The following is a 14171-nucleotide window of genomic DNA, read 5'->3' on the forward strand; positions in this document are numbered from 1 at the left end:
GCAGTAGTATCATACACAAAGTGACTGCGGCATGATTCCCATAGGAAATATCATTTGCTCATTGATATAGCTGGCTGAGAGCTGCTTAAGTACTTTTAGGTCAAAGGGCCAGCCCGATCTTTGAATTCTGTCAAAGTGTTTGGCAGGTAATTCAAATCTGCGAGTTGAGGTCAGGTGAGAGAAGGCTTGGTAAAGACACCGACATGGACCAGTTAGGCCCAAGGCTTGTATGTGTGTTGCAAAACTGGTGTACTTCTGTGACCAGGAGCACACTGAGCTGAGCTCTCAGGCAGGACTGGGGTTGCCACTTATCTGATTCCAACTGAAACTGTTCAACAAAACAGTGCAGCCATGTAAGTATATAGCCATGTTGTCACACTGCAGTCCTCTGCCTTAGCTGTTTGGAGAATATGACCCTGAAGGAAGGTACCCTGCAGAAAGCTGCTGACATAGCTTAGATGTTAGTGCCTACATTAAACATCCTGAGTTCTCACTCAGTGAATATCACCATGCTGCGTAAGTATATTGTGGAAGGGTACCACTTCTTAATGAACTGAAAAAATGTAGAAGTGCTGCAAGTTCCTTCCCAGAAATGAGGCTTAACTCATATCCTCACAGTGAACGAGAACTGAAACTGAAATTCTATTCAATGATTGAGCTCAATCAGCAATAGTTGGGCAGCTCCTTCATACTAGTGACCTGCCAGTTCTCAACAAGAACTGACAAGCAACTCAACAGTCAGGGACATTGATTAGTGAAAGAGAGAGATACTGACAAACTATCTATCTGAGGGGGCGAACTGAGGGGATGGTGATGGGGATGAACTGAGGGGATGGTGATGGGGACGGACTGAGGGGATGGTGATGGGGACGGACTGAGGGGATGGTGATGGAGACGGACTGAGGGGATGGTGATGGGGACGGACTGAGGGGATGGTGATGGGGACGGACTGAGGGGATGGTGATGGGGACGAACTGAGGGGATGGTGATGGGGACGGACTGAGGGGATGGTGATGGGGACGGACTGAGGGGATGGTGATGGGGACGGACTGAGGGGATGGTGATGGGGACGGACTGAGGGGATGGTGATGGAGACGGACTGAGGGGATGGTGATGGGGACGGACTGAGGGGATGGTGATGGTGAAATTTGGGAGGTGAGAAGGAAGCTACTTTGCTCCTTCAGCTTCTCCAAACTTTCGATAGCTTCCTCAGCGTATTTCCTGTTTCAGTAACTTATTCAGCGTTCCTCCTGAGAGCAGATATATGAGGAACAGGTGACCCTATACTAGAGATGTTGTGCTGTAATGATAAAGTCACTGTAGCATCAGTCCACCAGTGAGGTTATGACCCTCTAGGTAAAACAATGACTGCAGATGCTCTACCTGCACATCCACTAATATCATTTATTGTATCCATTGCTCCCGATGCGGTCTCCTCTACATTGGGGAGACTGGGTGCCTCGTAGTAGAGCGCTTTAGGGAACATCTCCGAGATACCCGCACCAATTAGATTAGATTAGATTAGATTACTTACAGTGTCGAAACAGGCCCTTCGGCCCAACAAGTCCACACCGACCCGCCGAAGCGCAATCCACCCATACCCCTACATTTACCCCTTACCTAACACTATGGGCAATTTAGCATGACCAATTCACCTGACCTGCACATCTTTGGACTGTGGGAGGAAACCGGAGCACCCGGAGGAAACCCACGCAGACACAGGGAGAACGTGCAAACTCCACACAGTCAGTCGCCTGAGTTAGGAATTGAACCCGGGTCTCAGGCGCTGTGAGACAGCAGTGCTAACCACTGTGCCACCGTGCCGCCCAACATTTCAACTCCCCCTCCCACTCTGCCAAGGACATGGAGGTCCTGGGCCTCCTTCACCATTGCTCCCTCACTACCCGATGCCTGGAGGAAGAACGCCTCATCTTCCGCCTCGGAACACTTCAACCCCAGAGCATCAATGTGGACTTCAACAGCTTCCTCATTTCCCCTTCCCCCACCTCACCTTAGTTTCAAACTTCCAGCTCAGCACTGTCCCCATGACTTGTCCGGACTTGTCCAACCGACTTATCTTCTTTTCCACCAATCCACTCCACCCTCTCCTCCCTGACCTATCACCTTCATCCCCTCCCTGACTCACCCATTGTACTCTATGCTACTCTCTCCCCACCCCACCCTCCCCTAGCTTATATCTCCATGCTTCCAGCTCACTGCCTTTATTCCTGATGAAGGGCTTTTGCCCGAAACATCGATTTCGCTGCTCGTTGGATGCTGCCTGAACTGCTGTGCTCTTCCAGCACCACTGATCCAGGTTATGACCCTCGCCTGCATTGAAGGAACCTTTGGATCAACAAAATATAACTTCTCAACTTATTCCTAACTTTTCTAGTCAAAGTAATTGGCAAGAAATTCCGGTAAATTGAAGAGACCCTTTTCCTTTTGATGTAGGAATATACTGTCTGAAAGGGGATTCAGCAATAATAGAGGTTTGAATGCATATTTGAAAGGAAACATTTTTAAGAGTGTGACGATAATGATATTACTCTTCCAAAGAAACAGCCCAAACAATGCTGGCAATGGATACATTTCCATCCTCCTATAAAGTTTATAAATATTCATACTTCAAGATTAAACAGGGCTTCTAGCCAAACCAGTTGGCTGCTTGACTTGACAATGGGTTGTTCAATATTAATTAAGGTTTCTACTGTAGTTAATAATAGATAACTATCAATATTGTGTCACAAGCCAAGGGACTTTTAGTCATTTTAACATGATGATGACTTGATTAGATTAAGCACATCTCAGATGCCAGGAAATGACAGTATTTCAGGAAATAAGGATCTCAAAAAGCCAATACAAACCTTGACCTGCATCTGTAAAACAAGTTATATGTAGTCATTCCTTCATGAGTGTTCATATGCTCACTTGATAAACATTGTTTCCTTAGACCTTTATTGTAATGGGAAAAGGCCAATTATGACAGAAAGGGAATCCACATCCTTTGAGAGTTAACCTGTTCATTTCAGAGTCAACATGAATTTCCAATGGATTTTCATCAGGGCCAGTGCAAGGCAAGGGTCTGGGTGGGCAGGAGATGCCTAGCTCCCATGTTTGTGGATATGAGATCAGTGATATGCCTGTCATAGCCAATCGTAACGCAACATTAGGAACCTATACAACTGATGACAGGAGCTGTCTGGGATTTGGCAGATAACCAGGGCTAGGCTAGGTGCCTGAATGTAGTGAGCACATTCTGGCAGATGGAATACAATGTTAATAAATGTGAAGTCATTCATTGGGGTAGGAGTAACAGTAAAAAGGATTATTATTTGAATGGTAAAAAGTTGCAGCATGCTGCTGTGCAGAGGGACCTGGGTGTCCTTGTGCAGAGGGTTAGTCTGCAGGTACAACAGGTAAATAGGAAGGCAGATGGAATGTTGTCCTTCATTGCTAAAGGGGTTAAGTTTAAAAGCAGGGAGGTTATGCTGCAGCTGTACAAGGTGCTGGTGAGACCACACCTGGAGTAGTGTGGGCAGTTTTGGTCTCCTTACTTGAGAGAAGATGGACTGGCACTGGAGGGGGTGCAGAGGAGGGTCACTGGGTTGATACCGGAGTTGAGGGGGTTGGTTTATGAGGAGAGACTGAGCAGACTGGGATTGTATTCATTGGAATTTGGAAGAATGAGGAGGGGAGCTTATAGAACCTGAAATTATGAAGGGAATGGATAAGATCGAGGTAGAGAGGATATTCCCACTGGCAGGTGTAACTAGGGCAAGAGGGCATCACCTCAAAATGAGGAGGGAGCAAATCTAGGACTGAATTGAGAAGGAACATCTTCACCCAGAGGGTTGTGAATCTGTGGAATTCCCTGCCCAGGGAAGTGGTTGAGGCTTCTTCAGTAGATGTTTTTAAAGCTAAGATAGATATCTTTTTGAACAGTGAAGGGATTAAGGGATAGAGTGAGAGCGCAGGTAAGTGGATCTGAGTTCACAAAAAGATCATCCATGATCTTATAGAATGGCAGAGCGGGCTCGAGGGGCCAGACGGCCTAAGCCTGCTCCTGGTTCTTAGGTTCTTATGTTATGAATGTCGCCATACAACAGCCATGTGGGTGTTGGGGGGTGGGTGGGGGTGGGGGGGATGGGGGGAGGTGAGTGTGTAAGGCTTGGTAAGTCTCAAGTTCTGGGGAGCCCTGTCTGCTTGAGTATCGCAGCAGTCTTTGATGATGTTCTCTCTCTCCATCGGCCCCAAACGTGGGCTGGCTGCAGTCATTTTTTTTAAGTTTTAAAAAGCTTTGGAGGAGATGATGTCTCCATGTTAAAGCATCCTCTCTGCTACTTAGCTCTCATTTAGGCTGCTGCCCCTCTCAGACTGGAAGGGCTCTGATTGGCCATTGAGCTTTGAGAGATCACTCCCCCTCCCTCATTTCAACAAAGCTGCCTCTGAACTGACTCAGGGGAGAATCGGGTTTGGGTGATCTTCCTAGTTCCACACGAACTCATCCCACATCTTGAATTTGAAGCAAAGGTAATTGTTGTGACAGTGTTAATCTGCTAAATGAACTATTATCTCTTCCTAGCGCCTGGCCTTCCTCTGGATGCCATCACAAGCAGGATTGCTGCGAGCTATCAGTGCTCATGATTTTGAGAGCGAGCAATTTGCTGGGTATTCCATTGCTCATCATGATCCACTTATACCCACTGAGTGTCAAATGAGGACAGATTCTTAGTGTTCCACAGGAAAATTCTTATATGACGGGAGTTGGTTAGCTCAGTTGGCCAGATAATTGGCTCCTAATGCATAGTGAAACCACTGGGTTTAATTCCAGACCCAGCTGAGGTTATCATCAAGGATCCTGCTTCCCAACCTCACCCCTTACCTGAGTGTTGGTGACCTACTGGTTAAAGTTGCCACCAGGTCTCCTGACAGAGTCTGTGGTAGATATTGAGGTCCCTGCTTTGGTTTCCTTGTCAGACAATATGAATTTCTGTTTGAGCTGACAATCCATCTGTTTCACATACAAAGCCTTCATGGAAATCATCATTTCTTCCGGGGAGACTTCTGGCGTCAGGAACAGCTCCAACCATTGTGTCCCAAGCCTGGGGGGAGAAATCTGCCCAAGAATCCATTGATTTCAATGTCATATCCAAGTAGCTGTTACGTGTGAAGGATAAAGGTAAAGTCACCACAGACTCTGTCACAGGAGCTGGTGGCAACTTTAACCAGTAGGTCACCAACACTCAGACAAGGGGTGAGGTTGGGAAGCAGGATCCTTGATGATAACCTCAGCTGGGTCTGGAATTGAACTCAGTGGTTTCATTATGCATTAGGAGCCAATTATCCAGCCAACTGAGCTAACCAACTCCCGTCATATAAGAATTTTCCTGTGGAACACTAAGAATCTGTCCTCATTTGACACTCAGTGGGTATAAGTGGATCATGGTGAGCAGTAGAATACCCAGCAAATTGCTCGCTCTCAAAATCACGAGCACTGATAGCTCGCAGCAGTCCTGCTTGTGATGGCAATCAGAGGAAGGCCTGAACTGATGCCTTCCCTTAGACACTTCGCAGGGAACTCCCAATCAAACCAACTGCAGGTCGTTATCATTTTGGTAGCTGAAGATCAATCATCTCAGCTCCAGGGCATCTTTCAGGGGAGTTCCTCAGGGTAGTGTCTGAGTCCCAACTATCTTCAGCCTGCTTCATCATTCACCTTCTCTCCATTGTGAGGTCAGAGGTGGGGGGCTTTGCCAATGATTACCCAATGGTCAGCACTATTCCCAATCACTCAGATACTGAAGCCATCCATGTTGTAATGCAGTAAAATTCTGGAAACTACTGGTAAGTAATATTTATATCATACACAGCAAAATCATGAACAGGTTCAACAAGAGAATCAACTACAGTGGCATTACAATCACTGAATACCCCATATCAACATCCCGGGGATTAACAGGACTAACTGTATAAATACAGTGGTTACAAGAGCAGGTCAGAGGGTAGGAATAGTGCAGGCATGTAACTCACCTCCCATCTCCCCTAAGCCTGTCCATGATCTACAAGGCACAACTCAGGAGTGTGATGGAATATTCTCCACTTCCCTGGATGGGTGCAGCTTCAACAACACTCAAGAAGCTTCACACCATCTAGATCAAAGCAGTCACCTGACTGGTACCACATCTGCACCCAAAACACCCAATCCTTCTCTCACCAAGGTATTGTGGCTGGAGTGTGCATTTCCCACAGGAAGCACTGCAACATCTCCCCATGGCTCCTTCGACAGAACATCTTAAACCAATGACTTCTATTGGGAACTAAAAGCAACAAGTACAAAGGAACACTACCACTAACACTAACACTCTGCACCGTCCTCACCTGGGAATGTATTGTATTTCTTCACTGTCACTTCATGAAAGTGACTGAGCATTATCTTTCCAAGGGAAGTTAGGGATAGACAATAAATGCTGGACTAATCAGAAATACATATGTTCCATGAAGTAATTCATAAATTAGACCAAGTTATCTGCTGCCTTTAGCTGAATGTACACAGCAACATGGTGTCTGTCCCCTTGTGGACAGAGGTCAGCTCTCTTCTTAGAATCTCTTTCCCCCTCTCCCACTGAGTTCGCTATTTGTTGCTTCCTTTTAAACTCTTTAAAAGTTACTCCACTCAAATGGAGAATGTTAAGAAATAAATAATTGAAGTTTTAATCTTTAAAGAGCTACAGTGCAAGCTGTTTGTTTAAAGAGACACTGGATCTGTTAGATGTATATTGAGTGAATGATTAGTGATGTTCAGAAAGTGGATATTTACTCCACAGTCACTTGTTCTCAGAATGATAGTACCACTCTTGGTTTTGGAGATGAAAGAAAATGATTTTTAATTAATCTGTTTGACATATTATTGCTCATCTCTGGGTCAAATGGGACTTTAAACATGGACCTTCCCGAGATATGGAAATTCTCATTTCACCACAAGACCCCCACCCTCATTCTATCATGGGGCTGGACATTTGTGATATTTATCACCGTGAATACAAACCTAATAAAGTCCGTATGAACATCAGGTTTCAGTACTATCTTTCGGTGCCTAGCGTTTTGGTATACAGTATATTGAATTCTGATTTACCTAGTTATTAGACTTAATATTGTCACAACTCCATGAACTAGTGCAACAGCAATAACGCTCCACCTATCCCATGACATTCCCCAAGATACTTGACTGTCAGACCGAGACTAATGAAAAGCATGGACCAGGGTTCTATTGTTCACAGGAGTTATTATTTCTTGTGAGTTATTATATTGTAGGTACAGGTGAAGAGTTTATCAACCATTTGCATATATTGTAAACTCCCCCGAACACACAAACAAAAATAAACAGAGTAAGGAAAGAAACATGGACACATGGAAAACTGAGAAAGTAATTCAGTTGTCTTTGTTCACAAGATCTGTTGAGTTGATTCTTGCTGATTAGAAGATTCTTCTCAATTCCTTTTCCAAAAACATCCCCTGGTTTGCAGGAGATAGATGTGTCCCTCAGGGTAGTGTCCTTGGCCCAGCCAACTTCAGCTGCTTTATCTATGACCTTCCTTTCATCATAAGGTGGTGATGTTTGCCAATGATTGTACAATGTTTAGCACCATTCTGGATTCCTCACATACTGAAGCAATCCATGTTCAAATGTGACCTGGTCAAGACTGATCCAGGGTTTGGAATGATAACATTTACATCATACAAGAGCAAAATAATGACCATGTCTGACAAGACAGAATCCAACCACATTGACATTCAATGACATTTGAATCAGTGAACCCTCCTGTACCACAGAATGTGCAACGTAGTCAGCAGCACTCACACAGTCACCTCCTGGATGCTCGTGGTGGTTGCTGACATCACTAGGCTGGTCTGCACATGTGCCAGCGGCTTTTTGCTGTTCCATGTGATCATTTCTTATTGTACCTCAGTGCTATGTGGCCCTCAGCTCCTCACCCTTCCTTCTGCAGTGGGCCCTGGAGATTCCCTGAGGAATGCTGTCGCTTGTGCTGCAATAGGTACCGGAAAATTGCTAATGAGTTCCGAGACCGACTTTCAGATTTGTGGTACAAACATTCCAAATGAAGTTTTAAAAGAAGGCCATGTGTAAGTTATCTCTTTTAATTTAACATCAAACAGAACACTTTCAAAAGGGAGGATCGTGTGAAACTCTATTGGAGTCTGTCTGGCAAAAGGCCAGTTGATGATTACCAGAGGGATAGGGATCCAGGTCAAAGCTTACTGAAAGTAAGATCTTTCACACCCAAACACAAAAAGAGGCTGTAATTTTTACCTACGTGCTGTCCTATGAACTCCAAGCACTCTGATAAAAAAAAACCGTAGAGAGAGAGATTACATCAGAGAGAATCCCAAAGAGAGAGAGAGAGAGAGAGTCATAGAGAAAGTCCCAGAGAGAGGGAGAGGCACATATATACAATATATAGATAAAGAATTGAATTTACTGTCACGTGTACAAAGGCACAGTGAAAAGCTTTGTCTTGCAAGCACTACAGACTGATCACAGAGTTAAGTAGCATAGATAAGTAAATAATAGGTAAACAGTAACAGAAACAAAACACAGGTACAGGCGAATGTTAAGAGTTTGTGAGTCCATTCAGTATTCTAACAACAGTAAGGTAGAAACTGTTACAAAACCAGCTGGTGCATGTGTTCAGGCTTCTGTACCTTCTCCCCGATGGTAGAGGTTGTAGATAAGTATTGCCAGGGTGGGATGGATCTTTGAGAATGCTGGCGGCCTTTCCTTGACGCGGGCCTGGTAGATGGATTCTGTAGATGGGAGGTTGGCTTTAGTGATTGTCCGGGCTGAGTTCACCACCCTCTGTAACCGTCTCCAATTTTGAATGGTACAATTGCCATACCGGGTAGTGATACATCCAGACAGAATGCTCTCGATGGCGCATCTATAAAAGTTGAAAATGTGTTGCTGGAAAAGCGCAGCAGGTCAGGCAGCATCAAAGGAGAAGGAGAATTGACGTTTCGGGCCTGAAATATCGATTCTCCTTCTCCTTGGATGCTGCCTGACCTGCTGCGCTTTCCAGCACCACATTTTCAGCTCTGATCCCCAGCATCTGCAATCCTCACTTTCACCTATAAACGTTGGCAAGGGTATTCGCCATTATGTCCAATTTCCTCAGCTGCCTGAGGAAGAAGAGACGTTGTTGGGCCTTTGTAACCAGTGTGTCCACATCCAACAAGAAAGCTTGTTGTGGATGCCCACACCCAGGAGCTTGACACTCTCCACTCGTTCCACCTCTGTGCTGTTAATGTGTAGGGGGGAATGAGTAACATCCTGTCGAAAGTCAATAATGAGTCGCTTGATTTTACTGGCATTGAGAGCTCGGTTGTTCTCAGTGCACCATTTTTCCAGGTCTCCCACCTCCTGTCTGTAATCTGTTTCATCGCCATCTGAGATTCGACCGACTATGGTGGTGCCATTAGCGAACTTGTAAATGGCATTAGCCGAAAGTCAGGACTGCAGATGCTGCAGATCAGAGTCAAGATTAGAGTGGCGCTGGAAAAGCACAGCAGGCAGGCAGCGTCCGAGGAGCAAGAAAATCAACGTTTCAGGCAAAAGCCCTTCATCAGGACACTTTTGCCCGAAACACGATTTTCCTTCTAAATGGCATTAGTCTGATATTTGGCGACACAGCCATGGGTATACAGTGAGTACAGTAGGGGGCTGAGTATGCACCCCTGGGGGGCTCCAGTGTTGAGTATTAGTGAGGATGAAATATTGTCTCCAGTCTTCACTGATTGTGACCTATGGGTCAAGAAACTGACGATCCAGTTGCAGAGAGTGGGGCTCAGTCTGAGATCCAAATAATATAATTGTTTTTAATGGAACGAATTATTATCAGTCACTGCTTTGCCAATAGCACTTAAGTGCCAAAAAACAAACTGTTGCATTATCAGGGAGTGACATTGACCTTCCTTTTCTGGAGAATCTTGGAAATGATGAAACAAAACTACTTTTGCAGAAGCAGTTCCCAAGGAATTGTTTGTTACAACATACCAGTGATGCACAGTCATTTCTCACAATCTATTCCCCAAGGTAAAATAAACATCTTAAAGACAAATCCAGCTTTTAGAAAATAGGCTAATCTTCTTTGTTCTTGTACTTTCCTATGTTCCAAAGACTAATACCCTCAACTATCCGGTTCTGATTAAAATATTCACATTACTGCCACACTGCCCAGCTCAGCTGTCCATTCATTTACAAACATGTAAGTCTAAAATGCACAGCCACCTTATTTTGCCAAAACATCATCCTGTTTCTCATATTTCTAGAGTTCACTACAAGCTCATTAAAAACACTGAGCTCCGGGGGGATCCAAGATGGCGGCGACCCAGCAAGACTGAGTCCACAGTGCTCTACCCAAAACTTGGGCAAAGTGGATCACCCACCCCCACCACACTCACTAAACCATTTATAATAGTTGTTAACCTTAAATAGTTACCTATTAGTACATTTAAATAGTCTAATACTAGCTGGAAAATGAGTAAAGGGAAGGGAACAGGCAGCTCTAAGAAAGCAGGGACCCCTCCCCCACCCTCTCCCTCTTCAGCTGCAACAAAGGTGTCTTCAGCTGCTTCAGGAGAGTTACCAATGAAGATGAGCTTTGAGGAGATGTTTGCCAGGTGGGAGGCGACGATTGATGCTTTTATCGATGAGTCTCGGCAGAGCAGAGAAGCACTATCAGCCGAGCTGCAGAAGCAGGGCAGAGACATTCAGGAATTGGAGTGCCGAGTCAGAGAGGTGGAGTCGAAGGCCGCAGCCTCAGAGACTGCGATAAAATCAACAGCCGACCACATCCGTTTTCTCGAGAATCAAGTCCAGAACCTAGAAAACCACATTGATGACCTCGAAAATCGATGTTGTAGAAAAAATATTCGGTTGTTGGGCCTGCCCGAGCAGGAAGAGGGAGGCCAGCTGACAGCATTCTTAGAGCATTGGCTGCCACAACTTTTAAATCTGCATAATGAATCAGGCCAGGTAAGGGTAGAATGGGCCTACCGGGTCACAGTACGTGGGCCCGGCTCAACCCAGCGCCCACGCCCGGTCCTGTTCCAGCTGCAGAGCTATAGGGAGAGGCAGATGCTCCTGGAAGCCTCAAGAAATCTGGGAAAAGATCCCCAAGCTATGACCCACAAAGGATCCAGGATCATGCTGTTCCAGGACTTCTCCCCAGCTTTGGTCCGAAAGAGGAAGGCATTCGATGAGGCGAAGAAGCGTTTAAGGGACTTAAATATCCAGTACTCCTTATGATATCCAGCGACGCTACGCCTTAGCCACGAAGGATCCATATATAACTTCGGATCACCGGAGAAGGCTAAGGAATTCTTGGACTCTCTTAAATAAACTGTAAGAGATTGTGGACGCTGGTCTGCCTTTCCCATTATTTTGGTTTACATCCCTTCATCTTTTCTTATCTTTCCCCCTATGTGTGTATGTATATATATATGTTGGGGCGTTTGGTTAATGTTGATGGGGAGAGGTGGTTACCTTATTCTATTTTACTTCTGTTTTTAGGAGCGGGGTTGTTTTTCTTTCCCCTGTTATTTTGTGGTATTATATTTAAGTATTACATGTTGAGATTGTAATCTTATAGTTATATATGGTATTAATATTCCCAAATATATTTAGATGTGGGTGGGGGTGGGGGTGGGGTGTTCACTGTTAACTCTAGCTTTATATTATATTTGAATTCTCCTCATTTTATTGAGGAACACCTGGGTCAAGGGTGGGGCACTGGTTGGAAGAGGGTAAGATGGACTGTGGGAGAGGAAGTGACGCTCTCTGGAAACAAGGGAGAAAATCTCCAATTCGGAATGTTTTATATCTTTTATACTTAGAAAGAGTTTTTTTGTTATATTGTTTTGAGTGTATCAGAGAGTCTTTACTTTTGTAAATCTTGTATGCTCCATGCTCGGGATGTTCTGGATAGGGTTTCCCCTCCCGAGGGGTCTTGGATCTGTCCAGACGATTATGGCTGAACAGTCGGTTAAGTGGTGCACCTGGAATGTCAGGGGAGTAATTCGCCAGTTAAAAGGAAGAAAATATTATCAAATCTTAAGAAGGAGAGAGTTGATATAGCTCTCCTACAGGAGACACACCTGTCGGATAAAGAACATTTAAAATTACGACAGGGCGGATTTGATCAGGCCTTTTTTTCCTCTTTTAATTCAAAAAGCAGGGGAGTCGTTATCCTTGTCCGGAAGAACTTCCCTTTGAAAATTCTAAATCAGATAAAAGACGAATCTGGACGATATATTTTGATTAAAGCCCTCATAAATGGAGAGGAATATGGGATCTTAAATGTGTACTGCCCCCCGGCACACCCCTTTAAATTCATAACGGAAGTTTTTTCAAAACTGATGGCCTTTGGTGCCCGTCATACAATTATAGGGGGAGACTTTAATTGTATTATGGATCCGGAAATAGACAGGATTCCCAAGAGTGCCGCTGGAGTATCTCCCAGATCTAGACAACTGGCGGACCTGAATAAAGAATTAGGATTGGTAGATGTATGGAGATGTCTCCATCCACAGGGTAGAGATTTTTCTTTCTACTCTAATCCACATAAATGTCACACAAGAATTGATATGTTTTTTGCCCCATCGATTTTTCTAAACTCTATAGCAACCTGTAAAATAGGTACTATAGCAATTTCTGACCATGCCGCTGTATACATGGAAACTAAGGTAAAGAACAATGGGACATCTGCTCGGCATTGGCGTATGGACCCCTTCCTGATAAAAGATAGCAAATTTTTAAAGTACTTCTCCCAAGAACTTAAAACTTTTTTAGAAATTAATACTGGTACGGCTAGCAATCCGTCAATGATGTGGGAGACCATCAAAGCTTATGCACGAGGTTTGATCATCTCCTATTCAGCGACCCAGAGGAAAATGAAGGGAGAGCAACAGCGTCTGCTCGAAGCTCGCCTAAAAGCAGCCGAAACAGCATACGCTGATAGACCTTCTATCACAAAATTGCAGAGGATTACAGCTCTTAGGACAGCTTTAAACACTGCGCTTACTCAAACGGCTAAAAGGGAAATATTATTTGCAAAACAAAGATTATATGAATATGGCGACAAACCGGGTAGATACTTAGCATTTCTTGCAAAGAAAAAGAAAGCCCCTCAAACTATTCCGACCATCAAGGAAAGTACAGGTACCCTGACTCATGATCATAAAAAGATCAATGCGACCTTTAAAGAATTTTATTCTGAACTATATAGATCGCAGGATTGTGAAGATAGGATTAGGAGGATGCAGTCATTTTTTAAAAATTTGACCTTCCCGGGCCTGACTCCGGAACAGGTGTCGGCCCTAAATACCCCTTTAACAGTCCAAGAAATACTTGAGGCAATTAGGCAACTTCAGAGCGGAAAAGCACCGGGCCCGGATGGTTTTCAAGCTGAATTCTATAAAGAATTTACAGGAATATTGGTTGACCCACTTATGGATATGTATAATTTTGCGCATAGTCAGGTCTGTCTCCCACCCACGCTGAAAGAAGCAAATATTTCTCTTATCCTCAAAAGAGGAAAAGACCCAGAAGATTGTGCATCTTACAGACCAATATCCTTACTAAATGTAGACTTTAAAATTCTCTCAAAAATGTTAGCACTAAGACTAGAAAGGGTACTGCCATATATTATAAAGGAGGACCAGACGGGATTTATTAAGGGCCGCAGATCATCCAATAATATCAGAAGGGTCTTGAATATGATCCAAGCCTGTCATCAGGGAAAGATACCAGGAGTAGTAATTTCATTGGATGCAGAAAAGGCATTCGATAGGGTTGAATGGTCATATTTATTTTACACATTGGAAAGGTTTGGCGTTGGACAGGTGTTTACCAAATGGGTTTCAACATTGTATAATGACCCCAAAGCAGCTGTTATTACTAATGGGTTAAGATCGGATGGCTTCAGTGTGGGTAGGGGCTACCGTCAAGGATGTCCTCTCTCACCATTGTTGTTTACACTGATAATCGAACCATTAGCAGAAGCCATCCGGACTGATCCTAATATAACGGCCCCGAGGATTGGTACAGGTAAACACAAAATTACCCTCTATGCAGATGACGTTCTCTTATTCCT

At 44.4% G+C, this 14171-nt stretch overlaps 1 protein-coding gene across 1 annotated transcript in view; it reads left to right on the plus strand.

Moving 5' to 3' along the window:
- Positions 1–14171, plus strand: part of LOC132836021 (intercellular adhesion molecule 3-like) — a 206301-nt gene that overhangs the window by 153454 nt on the left and 38676 nt on the right. The gene's annotated exons all lie outside the window — the stretch shown is intronic.

This window comes from Hemiscyllium ocellatum, chromosome 45 (assembly GCF_020745735.1).
Source record: "Hemiscyllium ocellatum isolate sHemOce1 chromosome 45, sHemOce1.pat.X.cur, whole genome shotgun sequence".
Taxonomy (NCBI): domain Eukaryota; kingdom Metazoa; phylum Chordata; class Chondrichthyes; order Orectolobiformes; family Hemiscylliidae; genus Hemiscyllium; species Hemiscyllium ocellatum.